This window comes from Symphalangus syndactylus, chromosome 18 (assembly GCF_028878055.3).
Source record: "Symphalangus syndactylus isolate Jambi chromosome 18, NHGRI_mSymSyn1-v2.1_pri, whole genome shotgun sequence".
Classification (NCBI taxonomy): Eukaryota; Metazoa; Chordata; class Mammalia; order Primates; family Hylobatidae; genus Symphalangus; species Symphalangus syndactylus.
Window position 1 is genome coordinate 60,326,406 of NC_072440.2, and position 18,796 is coordinate 60,345,201.

General features: G+C 47.2%; 1 long non-coding RNA gene across 1 annotated transcript; it reads right to left on the minus strand.

Moving 5' to 3' along the window:
• Window positions 1-803: 803 nt before the first annotated feature.
• LOC129468161 (uncharacterized) lies at window positions 804-18,060 on the minus strand. The gene is made up of 3 exons (XR_008652549.2): window positions 17,921-18,060; window positions 14,656-14,845; window positions 804-1,038 (listed from the first exon to the last, which is right to left on the minus strand). It is a non-coding gene; the product is annotated as an uncharacterized lncRNA (long non-coding RNA).
• Between the last annotated feature and the right edge of the window lie 736 nt (window positions 18,061-18,796).

Here is an 18,796-nt window from a genome sequence, read left to right on the forward strand (position 1 = left end):
AAGTTCAAGACTGGGCATGTGATGGGGGCCTCAGGCTGCTTCCACTCATGGTGGAAGGCGAAGGGAAGCTGGTGTGTATACAGACCACATGCAGACAGAAAACAAAAGAGGCAGAGGGAGATACCCAGCTTTTTTCAACAAGCAGCCCTTGCAGGAGCTAGCAGAGTAAGAATTCACTCACTCCCGAGGGAAGGTATTGACCTATTCATGAGGGATCTTCCCCATGATCCAAACACTTCTCATGAGGCCCACCCTCCAACACTGGGGACTAAATTTCAACATGAGTCTTGGAGGAGACAGTCATCCAAATGATAGCACCATTTTACTTGAACTAACATCTCAATTCTCGTAATGGCCTTATGAGGTAGGCTCTATGGTTATCTAATGTTGACTGTTAGTATCTTCATTTATCAGGTGGATAAACCAAGGCTCATGCAGGCTAACCATTTTGCTCACAAGCAATCGGCTTAGCCACCATTTATTTATTTATTTATTTATTTATTTATTTATTTATTTATTGAGATGGAATCTCACTCTGTCACCCAGGCTGGGGTGCAGTGGCACGATCTTGGCTCACTGCATCCTCTGCCTCCCAGGTTCAAGCAATTCTCCTGCCTCAGCCTCCCAGGTAGCTGGGATTATCATGTCCGGCTAATTTTTGTATTTTTAGTAGAGACGGGATTTCACCATGTTGTCCAGGCTGCTCTAGAACTCCTGACCTCAGGTGATCCAGCCGCCTATGCCTCCCAAAGTGCTGGGATTACAGGCATGAGCCGCTTAGCCACCATTTAAACCTCACTCTATTTGGCTGCAAAACTCAAATCATTTCACTGCACCAGGAGGACTCAGAGATCCGCTTAGCTGAGAGAAACAAAAAATATCAACATGTTCGGCTGTTGATTTGCATCACGAGTTTGAAGAGGAGCTGATGTGGCCAACAACGTGGACTGGATGTCAGCAGGGACCAGTCAACTGGATCTGTGGTCTCCGAATGCTCCCTTGGTTCCAGCCAACTTCTCAGGAATACATGAGCGTTCCCTGGAGAAAGAAGCAAGCGGGTCAGGGGTGAATACCCTCAGCTCTGAAGCCTGAGAAAATCTCTTCCCAAGGAGTTGGTGCAAGGTACCATGTTTACAGAAAACCTCTCTGAGGGCCTTGAGTTGGCTACGAAAGCCCACCCGCCCTGAATCCTCACAGGAGGCTCACTGCTGGTGGATGTGATAGATCACCCCTCCCACACCCATAATATAGACTGGAAAACTTCTTCCAGAGTAGGAACAAGTCCAAGGCCATTAGAAAGAGGCAGAGCCTGGACTTGAACCCAGGTCTGTCAGATTCCTAATTTAGGTCTCTTTCTTCTAGTCCCACATTAAAGCAGCCAGGGAACTAAGCCAGGAGGACCAGTGGTTATTCCACCTGTGGCATCAATAAAAAGGGTACCATTGGCCAAGGGCTGTGCTAAAGACTTGGTGTAGTACATTAATTCAATTTTCAATACACTACAAAATAGAAATGGTTATTAAACCCATTTATTAGATTAAAGAACTAAGGGCCTATATTACTTTTCTATTGCTGCTGAAACAAATTAGCATATATTAAGTGACTTAAAAGTATTAGGAGCTTATTATATTACAGTTCTGAGGGTCAGAGGTCTGAAATGGGTCTCACTGGGCTGGAGTGAAGGTGTCAGCAAGGCTGTTCTTCCTCTGGAGAACAGGGGAAAATCAGTTCCCTTGCCTTTTCCAGCTTCTAGAGGCTGCCCTCATTCCTTAGCTCTTGGCCCCCTTCTCCATCTTCAAAGCCAGCATTTTCAGGCTGAGTCCTCCTCAAGCTGCCATCTCCGTGGTTCTCTCTCTCTTCCGCCTCCCTCTTCCACTTTTGAGGACCCTTGTGGCTCCACTGGGCTTATCCATATAATCCAGGATAATCTCCCCCATTTTAAGGTCAACTGCTGTGCAGACTTAATTTCACCTGCAATCTTAATACTCCTTTAACACAAACCCTAACATAGTCACAGGTCCACACAGGGCATCTAGCGTGAGCCTCTGATGGTAATGAGTTTTCTGCCCTCCATGGAGTCAGTGAAGATGGAGCTCAGGAAGACAGGCATCCAAGCCAGTCCGTGGAGACAGGGTGGGTTGGGGGTTAAAGCCTGCCTCTGTTGGGTGTCAGGGAAAAAGCAAACTGTAGGATAAGTGTGTCCAAACCTTCCTCAACTCATCACATCTCTTGACCTCCCCACACCATATACTTCGTGCTCCCACCACTTGGAAATTTTCCCGGACCCCCAGTACAGCTGGGTATTTTATGCTCTGTGGCTTTTCATGTGCTGTTTCAGTCTCCGTGACTTTCCCATTATTTCACACTAGGGAACATTGGTGGTTCAATGGCAGAATTCTCACCACCCATTATTTCAGACTGATTAACTCCGTCTTATCTTCCAGGTCTCCTCTGCCAATGCAAGTGGGATTTGGCTCCTTTTAGCGCCATTTTTCCCTTCCCTCTCACTTCCAAGGTTGCTGGTTATTAACACAGATATTTTAACACACACACAGTTCCACTTGGGTTAAGAAATGCTGTCATTACACTAGAAATTTCTGGTGTGATTCTACAAAAGGGAACTTTCTTTAAACGTAATCTTTTAGCTAGTATCCACTTTAGACTCAGAAAATGTAAGTTACCTACGGGCTGACAAAGACTAGTACAACCTATTCCTGTCTCAAAATGTTTCTAAAATTAGAGTGAACATCGTGTTAACCGCCACAGTTAAAATCAAAATGATGGATTTCTCTTCTGAAATCAATCCTAAAATGCTTCCTCTCCTGGCAGTCGGAAAACTCATTCACCATTCGTACTATTATGATCCTTGTAATCACTTTTCAAAATGGCATTGTGACTACCCTTCACTCCATATGGATTATGGTGGCCTTGGAGAAAAGAAGAGAAATGCTGACCTCACACAGAGTCACTTCCTGTCTCGGCTGTAAGACCTTTAGATGCTTCCTGTAAGGTGTGAGCCAATCAGAGCCGAGCTAGGCTGAAACCTCCCAATTAAAGGAGGACTTTGTTAGCAGAGGGATGACGATAGCTCTGATCAATCAACATAGAAAATGTCTAATGTTTCCAGTCATCGGAATGCCAAAGAGACACATATAACTGGTGGATGCTTCCATTCAGAGCTGTTAAATAATTCTGAGCACTGGAATGCTGCAAAAAATAAAAAATAAATAAATAAATAAATAAATAAAAAATAAGGAATCCCTCTCATTTAACAGCTGAGAAATTTAAAATATTAATCCATATATAATGCTCTTCCCCCAGCCTGATTTTGAGATCAGGGCACCTCCCCTTGCTAATGGATGCATGACTTTAGGCAAATTGCTTCCTTTGTCTAGGCCTCAGAATTCTCCTCCCCAAAAGGGGGAATCATAGGCATTGCTGCCCCGGGACATTGGGACTATTCAAGGAGATAATATAAGTGCAAGACTTGGCATGAAGAAAGCAGCCATGAATGTTTCCTTCTTGGCCAAGGTATTCGTGTCCCACTCCCATCCCCACTGTGCTCAGCCAGCACTTGGCTGTCTAAGGGACAGGAGGAAACATGTCAGAGTGGGCCAGTCACTAGAAGTTAGTGATTGTCCTGGGTTTTGTTTTAATCTGTGCTGCCAACCAGCTGTGTGAGCTTCAGAAAATTGTTTAAAACTCTCTGAACATCATTTTTCCATAAAACGTGCAAAGAAATCCACCTCACCTAGGAGAGCTGTGGGGAGCAAATGATTTAGCGTGTCAAAACATCTTGAGGACCAGCACTGTCTCCACCCTGAAGAGGTCATCAGGGACCAAAAGCAATGTCATGATCTGCCTTCCAGAAGAACTTAGAAGAGGACAACTCAAAACACAGCACTCTGAACTTTCTGCAAGAACTCCTATCTAATGGTGAGGTTTGGGCTGTACACCAAGGTGGGGGAAAGGGAATATTTAAGAGTAGGGCCAGGTTCGGTGGCTTATGCCTGTAATTCCAGCACTTTGTGAGGCCGAGGAGGGTGGATCACAAGGTCAAGAGATCAAAACCATCCTGGCCAACATGGTGAAGCCTCGTCTCTACTAAAAAAATATAGAAATCAGCTAGGCGTGGCGGCACACGCCTGAAGTCTCAGCTACTTGGGAGACTGGGGCAGGAGAATCACTTGAAACTGGGAGGCAGAGGGTTGCAGTGAGCCGAGATTGCACCACTGCACCCCAGCCTGGCGACAGCGCGAGACTCCGTCTCAAAAATAAATAAATAAATACATAAACAAAAAGAGTAGGAATTCAGCACCTCCCTTATCATGTGAGGTCTTTGCCCACAGCCTCTTCTGTATAGTCATTCTGGACCCAACCCCAAGTCAGCTCCAGCCCCTTCTAAAGTTCTTGGATGTCAGCACCATCCACATTGGCAGTGAGGTTGGTCTTAGCCAAATGCTATATATAGTCAGCTGGGGGCAGGGAACTTAATGTGAAACACCAAAGCTTAATTTCTTAGATTCTTAAGAATCTGCCCCCAGATTCTTAAATTAGCCTGGAGCAGTTGTTCTCAATTGGGGGTGATTTTTGCCCTTCAGGGGACATTGAGCAATGTCTGCAGACATTTTTGGTTGTCGTGTGACTGGGACATGGCTCCTGGTATCTTCAGGATAGAATCCAAGGGTGCCATTCAACATCTACAATGCACACAACAATTCCACTACCCACTACCTGCCCCAACAAAAATTATCCAGCCCAATACGTCAATAGCGTCAAGGCAGAGAAACCCTAGTTAGGGGTGAGGCTCAGTCATTGGTATGTTTAGAAAGCTCTTCAGGTGATTCTAATGAGAGCCACTGGGTTAATCAAACGCTCAACAATTAGCCTTGGGGAATTAGAGTCTTTTAGATGAAGCCTCCATAATCAGCCAGCTGTTATTAAATCATCAATAGCGGTAGCCAAATTAAACCCAGAGTTAAGAGTGCTTCAATCATTGACTTGTCCATTCCTGCAAAGGCAATCAACCATCCAGTTTTTCCAGGACTAAGGGAGTTCCCAGGATGTAGGACTTTCCTGTTTTAAGAATGGAGCAGGTCTGAGAAAACTGGGACAGGTTAGTCACCCTTGCTTCTGCCTCTTGTTTTCCTTCTCCACTCTCCATCTGTCCTTGGTTTATTGTGTTTGTACGATGTGCCATGTCTACGCACACACTTTACCCATATTAGCTCACAGAATGCTCAGAGCCCGAAAAAGTGGGTATTAACATCTCCAATTCCCAAGAACCCAGGGCTTCAATTACTTGGCCACAGAGGCTGCTCAGATAGTTAAGTGTTTGAATTAGAACTCAAACCCAGGGCTGCCAACTCCATGGTCCTCACCACTAGATCACACTGCCTATTTCCTTCAGTAACATGATTCACAGCACTCTATGATGGGGTGACTCAGGGATGCTAAACCCCTATGGGCAGGAATGCCACACCCCAGTTCTGCAGAATCTCCCATTTCCATTGATCCCATTCCACTGCCTTTTGAGTTCGGGGCCCAGACAATTACAAAGAAAAGAATGGGGGCTCTGTAGATGACCTTCAGCCAAAACTAACTTACAAAGTCATCTCAGCATACTGCAATGCTGAAAACTCACAAGTAAATGAGAGAGAAATGAAAGGAGGCTGTGTGTGTTGGCTCATGCCTGTAATCCCAGCACTTTGGGAGGCCAAGGTGGGCAGATCACCTGAGGTCAGGTGTTCAAGACCAGTCTGGCCAACATGGTGAAACCCCATCTTTACTAAAAATACAAAAAGTAGCCAGGCGTGGTGGTGCACTTGTAGTTCCAGCTACTCAGGAGGCTGAGGCAGGAGAATTGCTTGAACCCAGGAGGCAGAGGTTGCAGTGAGCCGAGATCTCGCCACTGCACTCCAGCCTGGGTGACAGAGCGAGACTCCATCTCAAAAAAAGAAAAAAAAGAAAAAAAGAGCAAACTTACTGCTCCACTCTAGTCTCTCAGCATATCACATCTGTATTCCATAAAGTACAGATGATCATCTCCACGGTACAGAGAAGGGAATCGAGGCCAGAGAGGTGAATGCCAAGGCCGTCTTCCCAGTAGGTGGCAAATCTGGTGTTAGAAGGCATGTCTGTTTTCTCCAATGCCCATGCTTTTAGCATTTCATTCCACGCCGTGTGGGGAAGCCTGACTTCTTGTTGATTTAACAGCCCACTGTGGGTAAGCGCCCCTAACAAATCCCAGAAGATTGTCTCGAGGAGGTGTTCATGTAGTGCAAACAGCATTACACGTGTCCTGGGCTTTGTAGCACCGTTTCAAATATTGACGAGGCCCATTAAAGAATTCTGAGACAACAGGCTGCCTTAAGTGGAGCGGGTACTGAGTTCAGAATGCCTGGTGCAGTAATAAACGGCATGGCGCCCTGCCATTCTAGGCAGAGGCCACGTGGAAGTCTGCCTGCACGCCCGTGCACACACACCCCCACCCTCGGCAGACCTCCACCACCCACCCCTCTCCACGCGTGCCCACCGAGATGTGAACCCCACAGTGCCCTGTGCATTTCTATGAAATGATATTTTATTAAATAAACAAACTGGAGCTGTTCCCATAGATTTATGAACAGTTCCTCAAGTCTCACTTGTTCGACCCACTGCGGATTTACAGCCCTGCATTAACCTCGTGAGCGCTCATAACGTTTACTAAGATAATGTTGGCAGGAGGGAGAAGGGATTTTTATAGCTGAGTAATAATTAGGAAATGCAGGGAGGACTGGGGAACTTGTTTATTGGTTATGCTGGGTGCATGGACAACGATGGGATTGTACATTCTGTGCAGGTTTCTCTGGCGGAAATCAATTCCTTCTCTCTAGAGCTGGTTTTACCTCCATGGCTTGTCTGAAACCTGGTTTCTCCTTCTAGAGAATGTGTTATCAGTGTGGTCAGGCCTCAATCTTAGAAAGAGAAGGGGGGCAGCTGCCCAGGTGACCCCTGGTGCAAACTTGCCCCAGGTGCACTATTCAGATAGTGGGACCCGAAGTGCACCATTAGAACCTGGAGGGAGGTGACATCCCCTGGAAACAGTTCAGTTCCCGGGGGTGAAGCATTCCTTCCTCCTCCGAGTGGGAGCAATTGGTTCTTCAGCCTCTTTCTTGACAACGGGTTTGCTCAGGGAAAAGAGAGAAAGCATTGTGGCACTGACGTTTAAGAGGAGTTGAAGAAAAGGAAGCTTGCAAAATGGTCATAAGATATAAGGGGGGGCCAGGCACAGTGGCTGACACCTGTAATCCCAGCACTTTGGGAGCCCAAGGTGGGCAGATCACTTGAACTCAGGGGTTCAAGACTGGCCTGGGCAGCACAGCAAGATCTCGTCTCTACATTATTTTTTTAATTAGCCAGGCATGGTGGCATGTGCCTGTGGTCCCAGCTACTGGGGAGGGTGAGGTGGGAGAATCACTTGAGTGCACCACTGCACTCTAGCCTGGGCAACAGAGTGAGCCCCGTCTTGAAAAAGAAAAAAGAAACTATGAGGGCCATTAACAATAATGACATATTAGTAACAAGAACTACAAAAGTCTGGCTGCGTATAAGAGCCATGGTGGGCGGGTGTCAGGGGGAGAATTAAAAAGTACAAGTGCCTGGACCTAACCAGTTAAAGCAGACCGTCGGGGGATGTGGAAAGGCATTGCATTTTCACAAACTCCCCAGTAATGCTGATGCACAGAGAGGCTTAGACCAGCGAGTGGTCGCTATAAGGTGCTTTCCTATCTGTACGGCCCCGCTGCTCACAGGGTGGGCTGCAAGCCAGCAACACGGGCCTCACCCGGGAGCTGGTTGGAATGCAGAATCTCAGGCCCTGCCCCAGCCTTACTGAATCAGCACCAGTATCCCAACAAGCTCCTCTGGGATTCACCTGAGCGTTCACACTTGAGAAGCACGGCAATGCGGCATTTGACTCTCAGAACTGCTACCTCTCCCCAGAGTAGGTAGAGGAGCCATTCCTTCTGCTTTCCCATTTTACAAGGGGAACAAAAAATCAAGGTTCAGGGAGGTTTAGTCACTTGCCCGAGATCACACAGAGCCAGGACCGCCCAGCCGCCACGTCTTCCTCTGCATCTCACACTCACACAGCCACTGCTGGGGGATATCTGGGCACCGTGGCAGGTGCAAGGGAGGTGCTTGTGGGCCGGAGCTAAAAATGAGAGATGGAAGAGGGGCGCCCTAGGGAAGGGGATCAGTGAGTAGTTGTCAATTAGTCACCCGGCCTTCCGCAGCTGGCAGAGTGGGGGCCCTGTCTAGGCTGCCACCCCCTCCTCCCGCCGCCTCTGCCCTCTCTGCCTTCCCCTTCCAGAGCCTCCTTGAGATCTGAAACTCAAACAAGAGGGCATGAATAATGTAGCGCGATTGCTCCTCTCGTCTCTCCTCAATCCTCAGAGGGTGAGCGAGGCTCCTTGTCTGCCTCATTAGTGGCCGTTCAACCATTTGATTTCAGTAACAGTGTGCCTTCCTCGGAATTTTCATACTTACTTGCGTCACCGGAGTCAACACTGAATTTTTGAATCCGCATGAAATTTTAATGGGGTGATCTGCATACAGCATGGTCCCGGCTGGGGCTCCGACGGGCTAGGAGAGGGACAGCCTGATCTGAAGACGGGCTGATCACAGAGATATGGGTGGGAGCCTAGTCCACTCCCAGTTTGGAGTCCAGATTGGGGCACGGGGCGATAGGGAGGTCCCCAAGGGCTGAGAGGGTCCTGCCAGCTAAACTCCCTGTAGCCAAGATTAGTAGCTTCCAATTTCAGGTGAAGGGTTAAGGACTCCACTCTGGAGCCTGTAAGCCCTGAAGTCAGAACCCAGCTTTACCACTTCCTGGCTGTGTGACCTAGGGTAAATTGCTTTCCCACTCTGAGCCTGTTTGCTTATCTGTGAAATGAGGATTATAACAGAGTTGTTGTTGCAGAGCTTAAATGAGCTAATCCATGTAAATCCCTTAGCCCAGTGTTTGGCACGTGATAAGCAGTTAATGCTTAGTAGATATGATGATGATATCTAATGTTTAATAGATATGACAATGCGATGATGATGATGATGTTTGCCTCCATCTTTCACCCTACACACATGACTAGAACTATGTAGTTTGCAAAACATATTCACATCTGATTTTTTGTTTTTTTCATCTGTACTTTGGATTTGGTAGCAGACTGATCTCAGTTGATTTCAGCTTTACCTCTTACACACTATAGGAGTTAGAAGAAGTAACTTCATGTCCTCAATCCTCAGTTTTCTCGCCTATGTAATGGGGAGACTACACCCTACCCTGTAGGACTCTTCATCGGGATTCAATAGGAAAACGTCTGTAAAATGCTTCACCTTGTGCCTCACTTGGGGCAGGCACCATACACAGGATGATGTTCTTAATTCTAAGCACACGTTTCGTTCACATTTTCCATTTCTGAATTCAGGGTCCATCTGCCATTGTGAAAGCATCTTAAATCCTTGAACTATAATAATATTATTTCCATCCAGGGTATTTATTTATCGAGTGCTTGTTCGTGTTCCAGGCATGTGCTTAAAGCTGCATGAGAGCTGTGATAGTTCACGCAGTTCTTGCAACAACACAGAAAGTAGGTGTTTTTTCTAAATATGCTTTGAAAATAGGGAAATTGTGCCTCCAAGAGATGGTGGGTCCTCTCTGGGTTCTAGAGCTGGTTTGCATTACAGAATTCCTTGTTCTTAGGTGTTGTACTCTGGCAGGTCTCTCCCATCCCCCCCTCAATCCCGTGTGAACAGCTAAGGAGTGGAAGGGCCAGAAAGATGGGGCAATTTGCCCAGAGTGGCATGGCCAGTAAGTGGCAGAGCTGGGACTGGACCCCAAGTCCATAGGATCACAAATGTCGGGCTCTTTCTGCTAGAACCCACCATGGCTGGCAGGTGGATGGGCAGCATGATCCTTTTATTATGTGGCTCTGGTATAGTCCAGGACAACCTTGCCTGAGCCTGGAGACCGGCTTTCATTCCCAGGTGTCTTGCAAGTATCTCTGAGCCTCACTTTCTTCTCCTGTAACATGAAGGAAGTGACAATGCCAACCTCTCAGAAGTGTTGTGAGGATTAAACTGAGCAAAGCATAGAAATAGGTTCTGCCAGCCTTGGAATTCCCACAAATGTGAGCGATTGTTGAGGACAGAGAAAGGCAGGAGTCCTGGGAGCTGGGATGAGCCGCAGAACAGGACCATGAAGCTGAAAAGAGCCACCAAGGGGTCTCCATCCCTTCCCAGCACTGGCCTTCCTCCTGTGGGATGCTCAGTGTGGAGATTCCTCTATCCCCATCTGACACAGAGATGGGAGTGAAATGAAACACAGCCCCTACCCCACCCCCTGCTGCCCAGGATTTCTCACCCGGTGTAATGAAATGGAAGGAATTTCTGCTGAGAATGGTGATTACTGACCTGCCAAGATGAGTGAGAAAAATCAATTCAGAGAATGCAGGAGAGAAGGGACTCTACTGAATGGGAGAGGTATGGGAGAGAGGAGAGGGTGGGAGGGACAGAAAGAGAGTGACCTGGGAGAAAAGAGAAAAAGAAGGAAAAAAGAGAGAGAGAGAGAGAGAGGGAGAGGGAGAAGGTGAGCCGCACATCTATTCATCGAGGACAAACTTCAGGGAGATTTAGCCTCAATCCCTCTTTCACAGTTTCTCTCTTCAGTGATTAGATAAGGATAGCAGGAAAGTGGTTTGCAGAGGCAAACACATGCCATACAGCAGAGATTCAGTAGATCTGGGTTTGGGGTTGCCAACAATTCTGTATTTCTAACCAGCTCCTGGGGATGCCGAGCCACTGATCTGGGAACTTGACTGGGAGTATCAAGGCTAAAGACAGAAACCATCAACTTGCCCACTGGTGAACCGATATCACAAATGTTTCCCAAGTGTGTGCTATGTGTTTTAAACTGGAGAATCAAACACTTACTAGACACACAGAAGGCTTTGTTGAATGTTACTGGAGAGAAGTCTTAAGTCATTCATTGTTTGATTGAGGTGAAATTCACATTACATAAAATTAACAACTTTAAAGTATCCAATTCAACAGCATTAGTTCACTCACAGTGTTGTGCAACCATAGCTCTGTCTAGTTCCAAAACATTGTCATTACCTCCAAAGAACACCTCATACCGTCAGTAGCCTTTCCCTTTTCTTTTTTTTTTTTTTTTTTTTGAGACAGAGTCTCGCTCTGTTGCCAGGCTGGAGTGCAGTGGCACGATCTTGGCTCACTGCAAGCTCCGCCTCCTGGGTTCAAGCAATTCTCATGCCTCAGCCTCCTGAGTAGCTGGGACTACAGGCACACACAACCACGCCCATGCCCAGCTAATTTTTGTATTTTTCAGTAGAGATGGGGTTTCACCATGTTGGCCAGGATGATCCCAATCTCCTGACCTTGTGATCCGCCCGCCTCGGCCTCCCAAAGTGCTGGGATTACAGGCGTGAGCCACTGCGCCTGGCTGCCATTCCCTTTTCACTCTTTCTCCCAGCTCCAGCAACCACTAATCTACTTTCTGTCTCTATGGATTTACCTATTCTAGATATTTCATACAAATAGAATCGTATATAGTATGTGACCTTTTGTGTTGAGCTTCTTTCACTTAGAGTCAGACATGTACCTGCACATGAATGTTCACAGCAGCATTGTTCACAATAGCCAAAAGGTGAAAACGACTCAAATGCCCATTAGCAGATGGATAAGCAAAATGTGGTATACAATGGAGTATCATTCAGCCATAAAGAATGAAGAAGTACCAATCCACGCTGTGGCATGGAATAGCTCTGAAAATGTCACACTAAGTAAATGCTTTTTAAAATGCTGTTTCTTGCCCTCATGGCTGTCGCCATGATCCTGACTACCCCAACTCAAGTGTAGTCACCTTTCATTCCAAACAAATGTTAGCTGAGCAGTCACCATGGGCAGGATACTGGACACTCCAGGAATGTAGGTCAGTTGGACCACGACTGCCACCTTGGGTCCTTACTGACTTGCTCTGTGGCCTTAGATGAGTCCCTTCCCCTCTCTAAACCTCAGATTTCTAATCTGTGGAATGGGATTCCAGATTTCTCACCAGGTTGGCACAAGCATTAGGTCAAGATGAGGTCTCTGAGTAAGCCACTGAACTGGACAAGTGTCAGTCACTGCTATGAACTGAATATGTTCTCCCAAAAATCATATATTGAAATCCTTACCCCCAGCATGATGTTGTTAGCAGGTGGGACCAGTGGGGGTGATTAGGTCATGAAGGTGGAGCCCTCATGAATAGAATTAGTGCCCTCATTAAAGAAACCGCATGGGGCACCCCAGCACCCTTTCCACCATGTGAGGATACAGCAAGAAGTTGGTAGTCTGCGACCTGGAAGAAAACCCCCATCACCCCCACCAGAATCAATTCTGCTGGCCCTGTTGTAGGACTTTCAGCCTCCAGAACTGTGAGGAATAAATTCCTGTTGTTTATGAGCCACCCAGTCCATGCTCCTTTGTTATAAGCAGCCTGAACAGACTGAGACAGTTACTGTCACTGTGAGTTGTACAAGGTGGGAGGGACCTCAGAACCTGCCATCGTCCTCAGAGTTTGGGAGTCAGAAACTGAATGTGTGGAAAGAGAATTAGCAGTCCAAGGGGAGCACTGGCCGGAGTAGGGATCCCAGAGAGTGACTGCTGTTATGTAAAATCCATGTCTGTGGCCCACTAGGCACATCCAATCCAGCTCTGACTCACTCGCAGACTTTGGCTGGACCCTAGAACTCATCCAGCCCAACTTCCTCATGCCACAGGTGAAGAATCAGAGGCTGTAGGGAGAGAAGTGACTTGCCCACAGTCTATCAGATAAATTTCCTTTCATTTGTTACTGACTTCCAGGGAAGATAGTGGATTGAACACACTCCTCTAATATATTTCCTTCCCGAAAAGACAATACTATTATAATAAAGGATTTGTTTTAAAGGCATAAACTCATAAGGACAAGGAGAATGGAGGAAAAGATAACAGTTATAAGGTTTGGAAATGGGAAAGTGAGTAGGTGATGGTGGTAATTGACTTACCAGATCCAACATGGATAAGAAGTGGAGACGGTGAGGGACCAACCCAATTTACACCCATTCATTATGTCATTCAATTATCTTTCAATTGTCAGTTTCTCTGTTCAGGCCCAGGATGAAGATGAATAGGACTCTCCAGACCATGCCACCCAGTGGTGCGTGATCTTCTGGTGGCAACAGGGAAGCAAGCAAGGCAACATGTGGAGCCCTGTAATGCAGACATACAGTTGGCCCTCCATATTCTTGGATTCTGCATTTGTGGATTCAACCAACAACACATTGAAAATAATCAGGGGAAAAAAAGGATGGTTGCAGGCCAGGCGCAGTAGATCATGCCTGTAATCCCAGCACTTTGGGAGGTTGGATGGGGAGGATCACCTGAGGCCAGGAGTTGGAGACCAGCCTGGCCTAACATAGTGAGACACCACCTCTGTTAAAAAAAAAATTTTTTTTTAAACTATACTTGAGAGCTTATTGGAAGAGTCAAAAAGCAATTCACCTGAATCTTGTAAGGCAACACAATCTACAGGCCCTTAGGTTTCTGTTTCTCTGTTATATTTAAGGATTCTCACTCACTTACCCACTCAATGTAACATAAGAAGATGTAACACAAAAAGTATTTTCAGCCAGGCACAGTGGCTCACACCTATAATCCCAGCACTTTGGGAGGTCGAAGCAGGAGAATTGCTTGAGCTCAGGAATTTGAGATCAGCCTAGGCAACAAAGCAAGATCCTGCCTCTCCAAAAAATCAAAAAATAAGCTAGGTGTGGTGGTGCATGCCTACAGTTCTAGCAACTCAGGAGGCTGAATGGGAGAACCCCTTGAGCCCAGGAGGTGGAGGATGTAGTGAGCTATAACGGAGCCACTGAACCCCAGCCTGAGTGACAGAGACAGACGCTGTCTCAAAAAAAAAAAAAAAAAATGGTTGTACTGAACATGTACAGACTTCTTTTCTTGTCATTATTCCCTAAACAATAGAGTATAACAAGTATTTACATAGCATTTACATTATATTAGGTATTATAAGTAATTTAGAAATGATGTAAAGCATACAGGTGGATTGTGTAGGTTATATGCAAATACTATGTCGTTTTGTATCAGTGACTTGAGGATTCGTGGATTTTGGTATCCTGGAACCAATCCTTCATGGGTACCCAGGGATGACTGTGTATAAGGTACCAACAGGAAACACCAAACTCTCATTGGAGGGATAAAAGGTAAAGGGTGCAAGGACAGAGGAGTTTGAGTTTGAGTTGGTTACTGAAGAAGGGCCAAGAAAGAGGAGGGAGCACTCCCAGGAACAGGAGGAGCTCATGGGAAGGCAAGGAGCAAAGATATGAAACTTTCAGAGCATTCCAAGTCCCTTAGAGACATCCTCAGGTGCAGATCTTGCAGGACCCTGTAAGTCAGAACATAGGGGTACTAGGAAGCCATTGAAAGGTTTTGAGCAGTTAAGTGACAAGGTCCGGAAAGATCACTCTGACGGGGGTTGAACAGAGGGGTCTTTAGAATTCCCACTTAGGTCTCCTGCCCTTTCTCCATCCCTTCTTCCACAAGCTTTAACTGAGCGCCTACAGTGTGCATAGCCCCACACTAGGGACCTGAGACCAGGAGCCAGGTATCCTCACACAAGTGCATGGCGTGATCAGCTGTGAGCAGCAGTAATTGGACCCCGTCTGCATCTGCTGTCTCCTGTTGCTTGGAAAACACTTCCCACTGAGCTTCAAATGTGCACCTGCTGGCCCTCACACTCACATAAAAGTCTCTGAAAAAAAAATTGATTATATTCATTCTCTTAACCTCACCCCAACCCGAACATAAATCGTCTCTGTTTATAACACTTCTGGCATTTTGTGCATTTTGCCGAGTGACATAAAATGACAATAAATTTAGGCCCCACCAGCAGAAAAGTACCTAAAATGCCACATGTCACTAATATTGACAGGTTCTAAAAGTAAAACTTGGAAATGGTTCAGGCGACATAAATTAAAATAAAAATATATACTTTGTCCTTGAGAGAGAATCAGCTAAAATTAAACCTCGGTGTGGGTGGGATGTCCAGGAATATGAGGGAAGGAAACATCAGGGATGTGTGGTTCAGAACAGAGTCACAGAAGGGGAGGCCGAGAAGGACCCAGAGAAAATTCAAGCCAGGACCTTGAAGGAAAAAAGGACTACTCTTAAAGCTGCACCGTCCAACACTGTAGCCGCTACCTTTATGTGAGCATTTAATATAAATCTAAATACAACAAAAATTCAGCTTCTCAGTTGCGCTAACCACTTTTCAAGTGCTCAGTAGCTACCCGAGTCTACTGAGCACTTGATTTGGAGGGCAGATTAGAGATCACAGAAAGTTCTATTGGACAGCTCTGCCTAGGAGCGGGAGCATCCCTGCCGCCCTGCAGGGTGACTGACACCTGAGTCTCCTCTCTTTCCTCCCAGCCTTCTCTCCTCCACTTCCTCCTCTCTTCCTCTCTCTCCTCTCTTCTCTCTTTCCCTCACTCTTTTCTCTCTCCTTCTCTCTCCCTTCTCTTCTTTCTCCCCTCTCTTCCTCTCCCCTCCCCTCTCTCACTTTCTTTTTCTCCTCTTTCTTCTCTCCCCTCTCTTCTCTCTCTCTTTTCCCTTCTGCTCTTGTCTTTCTTTGTTTTTTAAGTTTTACTCTAAGTTCAGTGGTACATGTGCAGTTTTACTATAGAAGTACACCTCTGTCATGGGGATTTGTTGTACAGATTATTTTATCACCCAGGTATGAAGCCCACGACCCATTAGTTATTTGTCCTGATCCTCTCCCTCCTCCCATCCTCAACCCTCCGATAAGCTCCAGTGCGTGTTGTTCCCCTCTATGTGTCCATTTATTTTTGTCATTTAGCTCCCACTTATAAATGAGAATATGCAGTATTTAGTTTTCCATTCCGGTGTTAGTTTGCTAAGGATAATGGCCTCCAGCTCCATCCACGTTCCTGCAAAGGACATGATCTTTTCTTTTTCTCTCTTTCTTCTCCTTTCTTTCTTTTTCCTTTCTCTTCTCTCTTTCCCTTTTCTCTCTCCTCTCTTTCTTTATTCCTTTCTTCCCTCTCCTTTTTTCTCTCCCTTTCTTCTCCCGTCTTTCTCCTCTCTTCTCTCTTTCCATTTTTCTCTCTTTCTAAATGACTGCTTGCCTCCCCCCAACTGTCTTTCTCTTTGCCTCTTTCTCTCTTCTATTTCCCTTCTATTCTATATGCTTTTCTAAAACACAAATGCACTGAATTCAGAAGGCAGCGCAGGATTTGGAAACCAGGGGTCCAAAGCCCTGCTTGACCATTTTGCAGCTGTGAGGTTTCAGGCAAGTGACTCCAGCAGGCTCGGCATCCTCCACACTGGTAATTATGGGGAGAATAATCCCTACTGTGCTTGGCCATTGAATTACATCACCTGTTCAGTGGCACGCAGTAAGTGCTCAGTGGATGCAACTTTCTTCTTTCTTCTCCTCGATCACAAAGCTTCAGAGGTTCACAAAAATCTACCAGAATTTTTTCAGCCTCTTAAGCTTAGATTGGAGCCTCGCCATATTTTCCATCTTTCATCTCTGGCTTTAACCCACTCAATCCTCTTCCACGTTCCAAACATTCCATGCACTTTCCGGCCACCAGGCCTTTGCACATGCTGTGTGCCCAGCCTGGGTTGCCCTTTGCCCTTTTGCCTGTCTTAGCCTGCTTCCCTCAGTGGAGAATTCGGCTCAGAAGTCACCACAGCTTCTTCACCCTCTGCAGCTACTAACACAGGACAGGCTGAGGAACCCAGTAAGGAAAGAAGGTGTAGACAGAACCCCAGAGAAATCAGAGAGCTGGTCAGGCTCATTTCAGGCAGACTGAAACCTGGTCTCAATCTCTGGCTGAGATGACATATTTCATTCATTCAATCAACAGTTTTGGGCATCTACTGTTTGCATCAGGCAAGTTCCTTTCTGGAGGAGTCACAGCACAGTGGGGAAAGAGACCTTCCCCAGTGCGGTTACTATACAGCGTGGTAAGTTCTGGAATACAGGTGGGTGAAGGTTCCCTGGTCGCACAAAAGGGGGCTAGCAGTCCACTTGAGAAAGTTATGGGGACTTCAGAAAATGCCCCAAGAGCAGAGTATTTGGTGCAGCAGGAGGTGAGGTTGCCACAGAGAAGCTAGCTTTTGTGGTAGGGACATTCCAGGACAGGTGACAAGACAGGAGCGGAGGAGGCTTGTGAGAGCCAAAGGAGTCCAGGGACACGAGCTTTTCAGTGGGACTGAGCTTAGCTAGGAAGAGGGGACTAGAAGGAAGCCAGGTCAGGAGGGTGAAAGGGGCAAGACCACCACGAGGAGTCACATAGGTTGGCTAGGGAGCCGGGACTTGACCCTAAGTGCAGCCAGGAGTCCCAGAAAGGGTTAAAGCAAGGGAGACCCGTGACCATAGAGGCAGTTTAGAAATCTGACTGCTCTGGGCCGGCCCTATGGTGGGGGCAGTGTGGGGTCCGGCCCAGAATGGAGGTGGGGGCCGAGATAGGCAGGGGTGGCCCTGGTGCAGACAGAGGAGGGCAGAGGTGGAGAGAGTGGCGAAGAAGGAGCGGGTCCCATCTCGGGCCTCGCCCTTCCCCCTTTGGCGGCGGCTGCCTCGGGCGTCTAACCACCTCCCCCTCCCCAGCCCTTTCCCTCCCCACCCCCTCCCTGCCTTCTGGCTGCACAATTTGTGAAGAACATTATGTAAATGGGCTTTATGCAAATCCAGCCTCTCCCCCTGCTCGCTCGCTGGACTCCTGAACCCTAATTAACTTGCCAAAGCCTAATGTTGCCGTCCCCTTTACACAGGCCCAGCCCCCCAGCCCGCTCCCCCTACCAAGAAATCCGTCTTCAGAAGCAAGCGCGGTCTAATCGCTCCCTCATTTCAATGTGCGGGCTGTCGCACACACCTTTAGCCCGCAGGAGAAGGCGGCCTTTCAGCCCCTGACACTTGTGCTTCCGACATGGCTCCAAAATAAATGCTTCTTTTTTTTCCCCCCACCCCCTCCCGCCTTATTTTTGCTTGCTTCTAGACCCAGAAACAGCCTGCTTAAAGTTGATGCAATTTCTCATTATCTTCACGTCTTTCGTCCACCACTTAGCATCACCCTCCCCTCCCCGACCTCAAGGTCAGGGATCTAATACCCTCTCCCCTCCATCGCTCTCAAAATAGCCGCTCAGGAAAGGAGCAAGAGCCAGCGCGGTGGCTCTTGCCTGCAATCCCATCACTTTGGGAGGCCGAGGGAGGCAGATCACCTGAGGTCAGGAGTTCAGACCAGCCTGGCCAACAAGGTGCAACCCTATCTTTATTAAAACAAACAGGAGGCTAAGGCAGGAGAATTGCTGGAACCGGGGAGGAGTTTGTGGTGAGCCGAGAACACGCCCACTGCACTCCAGCCTAGGTGGAAAAGGAAAGAAAGAAGGAAAGAAAGAAAGGGAGGGAGAGAGAGAGACAGAGAAGAAAAAGAAAGAAAGAAAGAAAGAAAGAAAGAAAGAAAGAAAGAAAGAAAGAAAGAAAGAAAGAAAGAAAGAAGGAAAGAAGGAAAGAAAGAGGGAGGGAGGGAAAGGAGGGAGGGAGGGAGAGAAAGGAGGGAAGGAGAGAGAGGAGAAAGACAGGAAGGAAAGAGAGAGAAAGACAGGAAGGAGAGGGAGAGAGGAAGGAAGGAAGGAAGGGAGGGAGGGAGGGAGGGAGGGAAGGAGCAGGGAGGGAGGG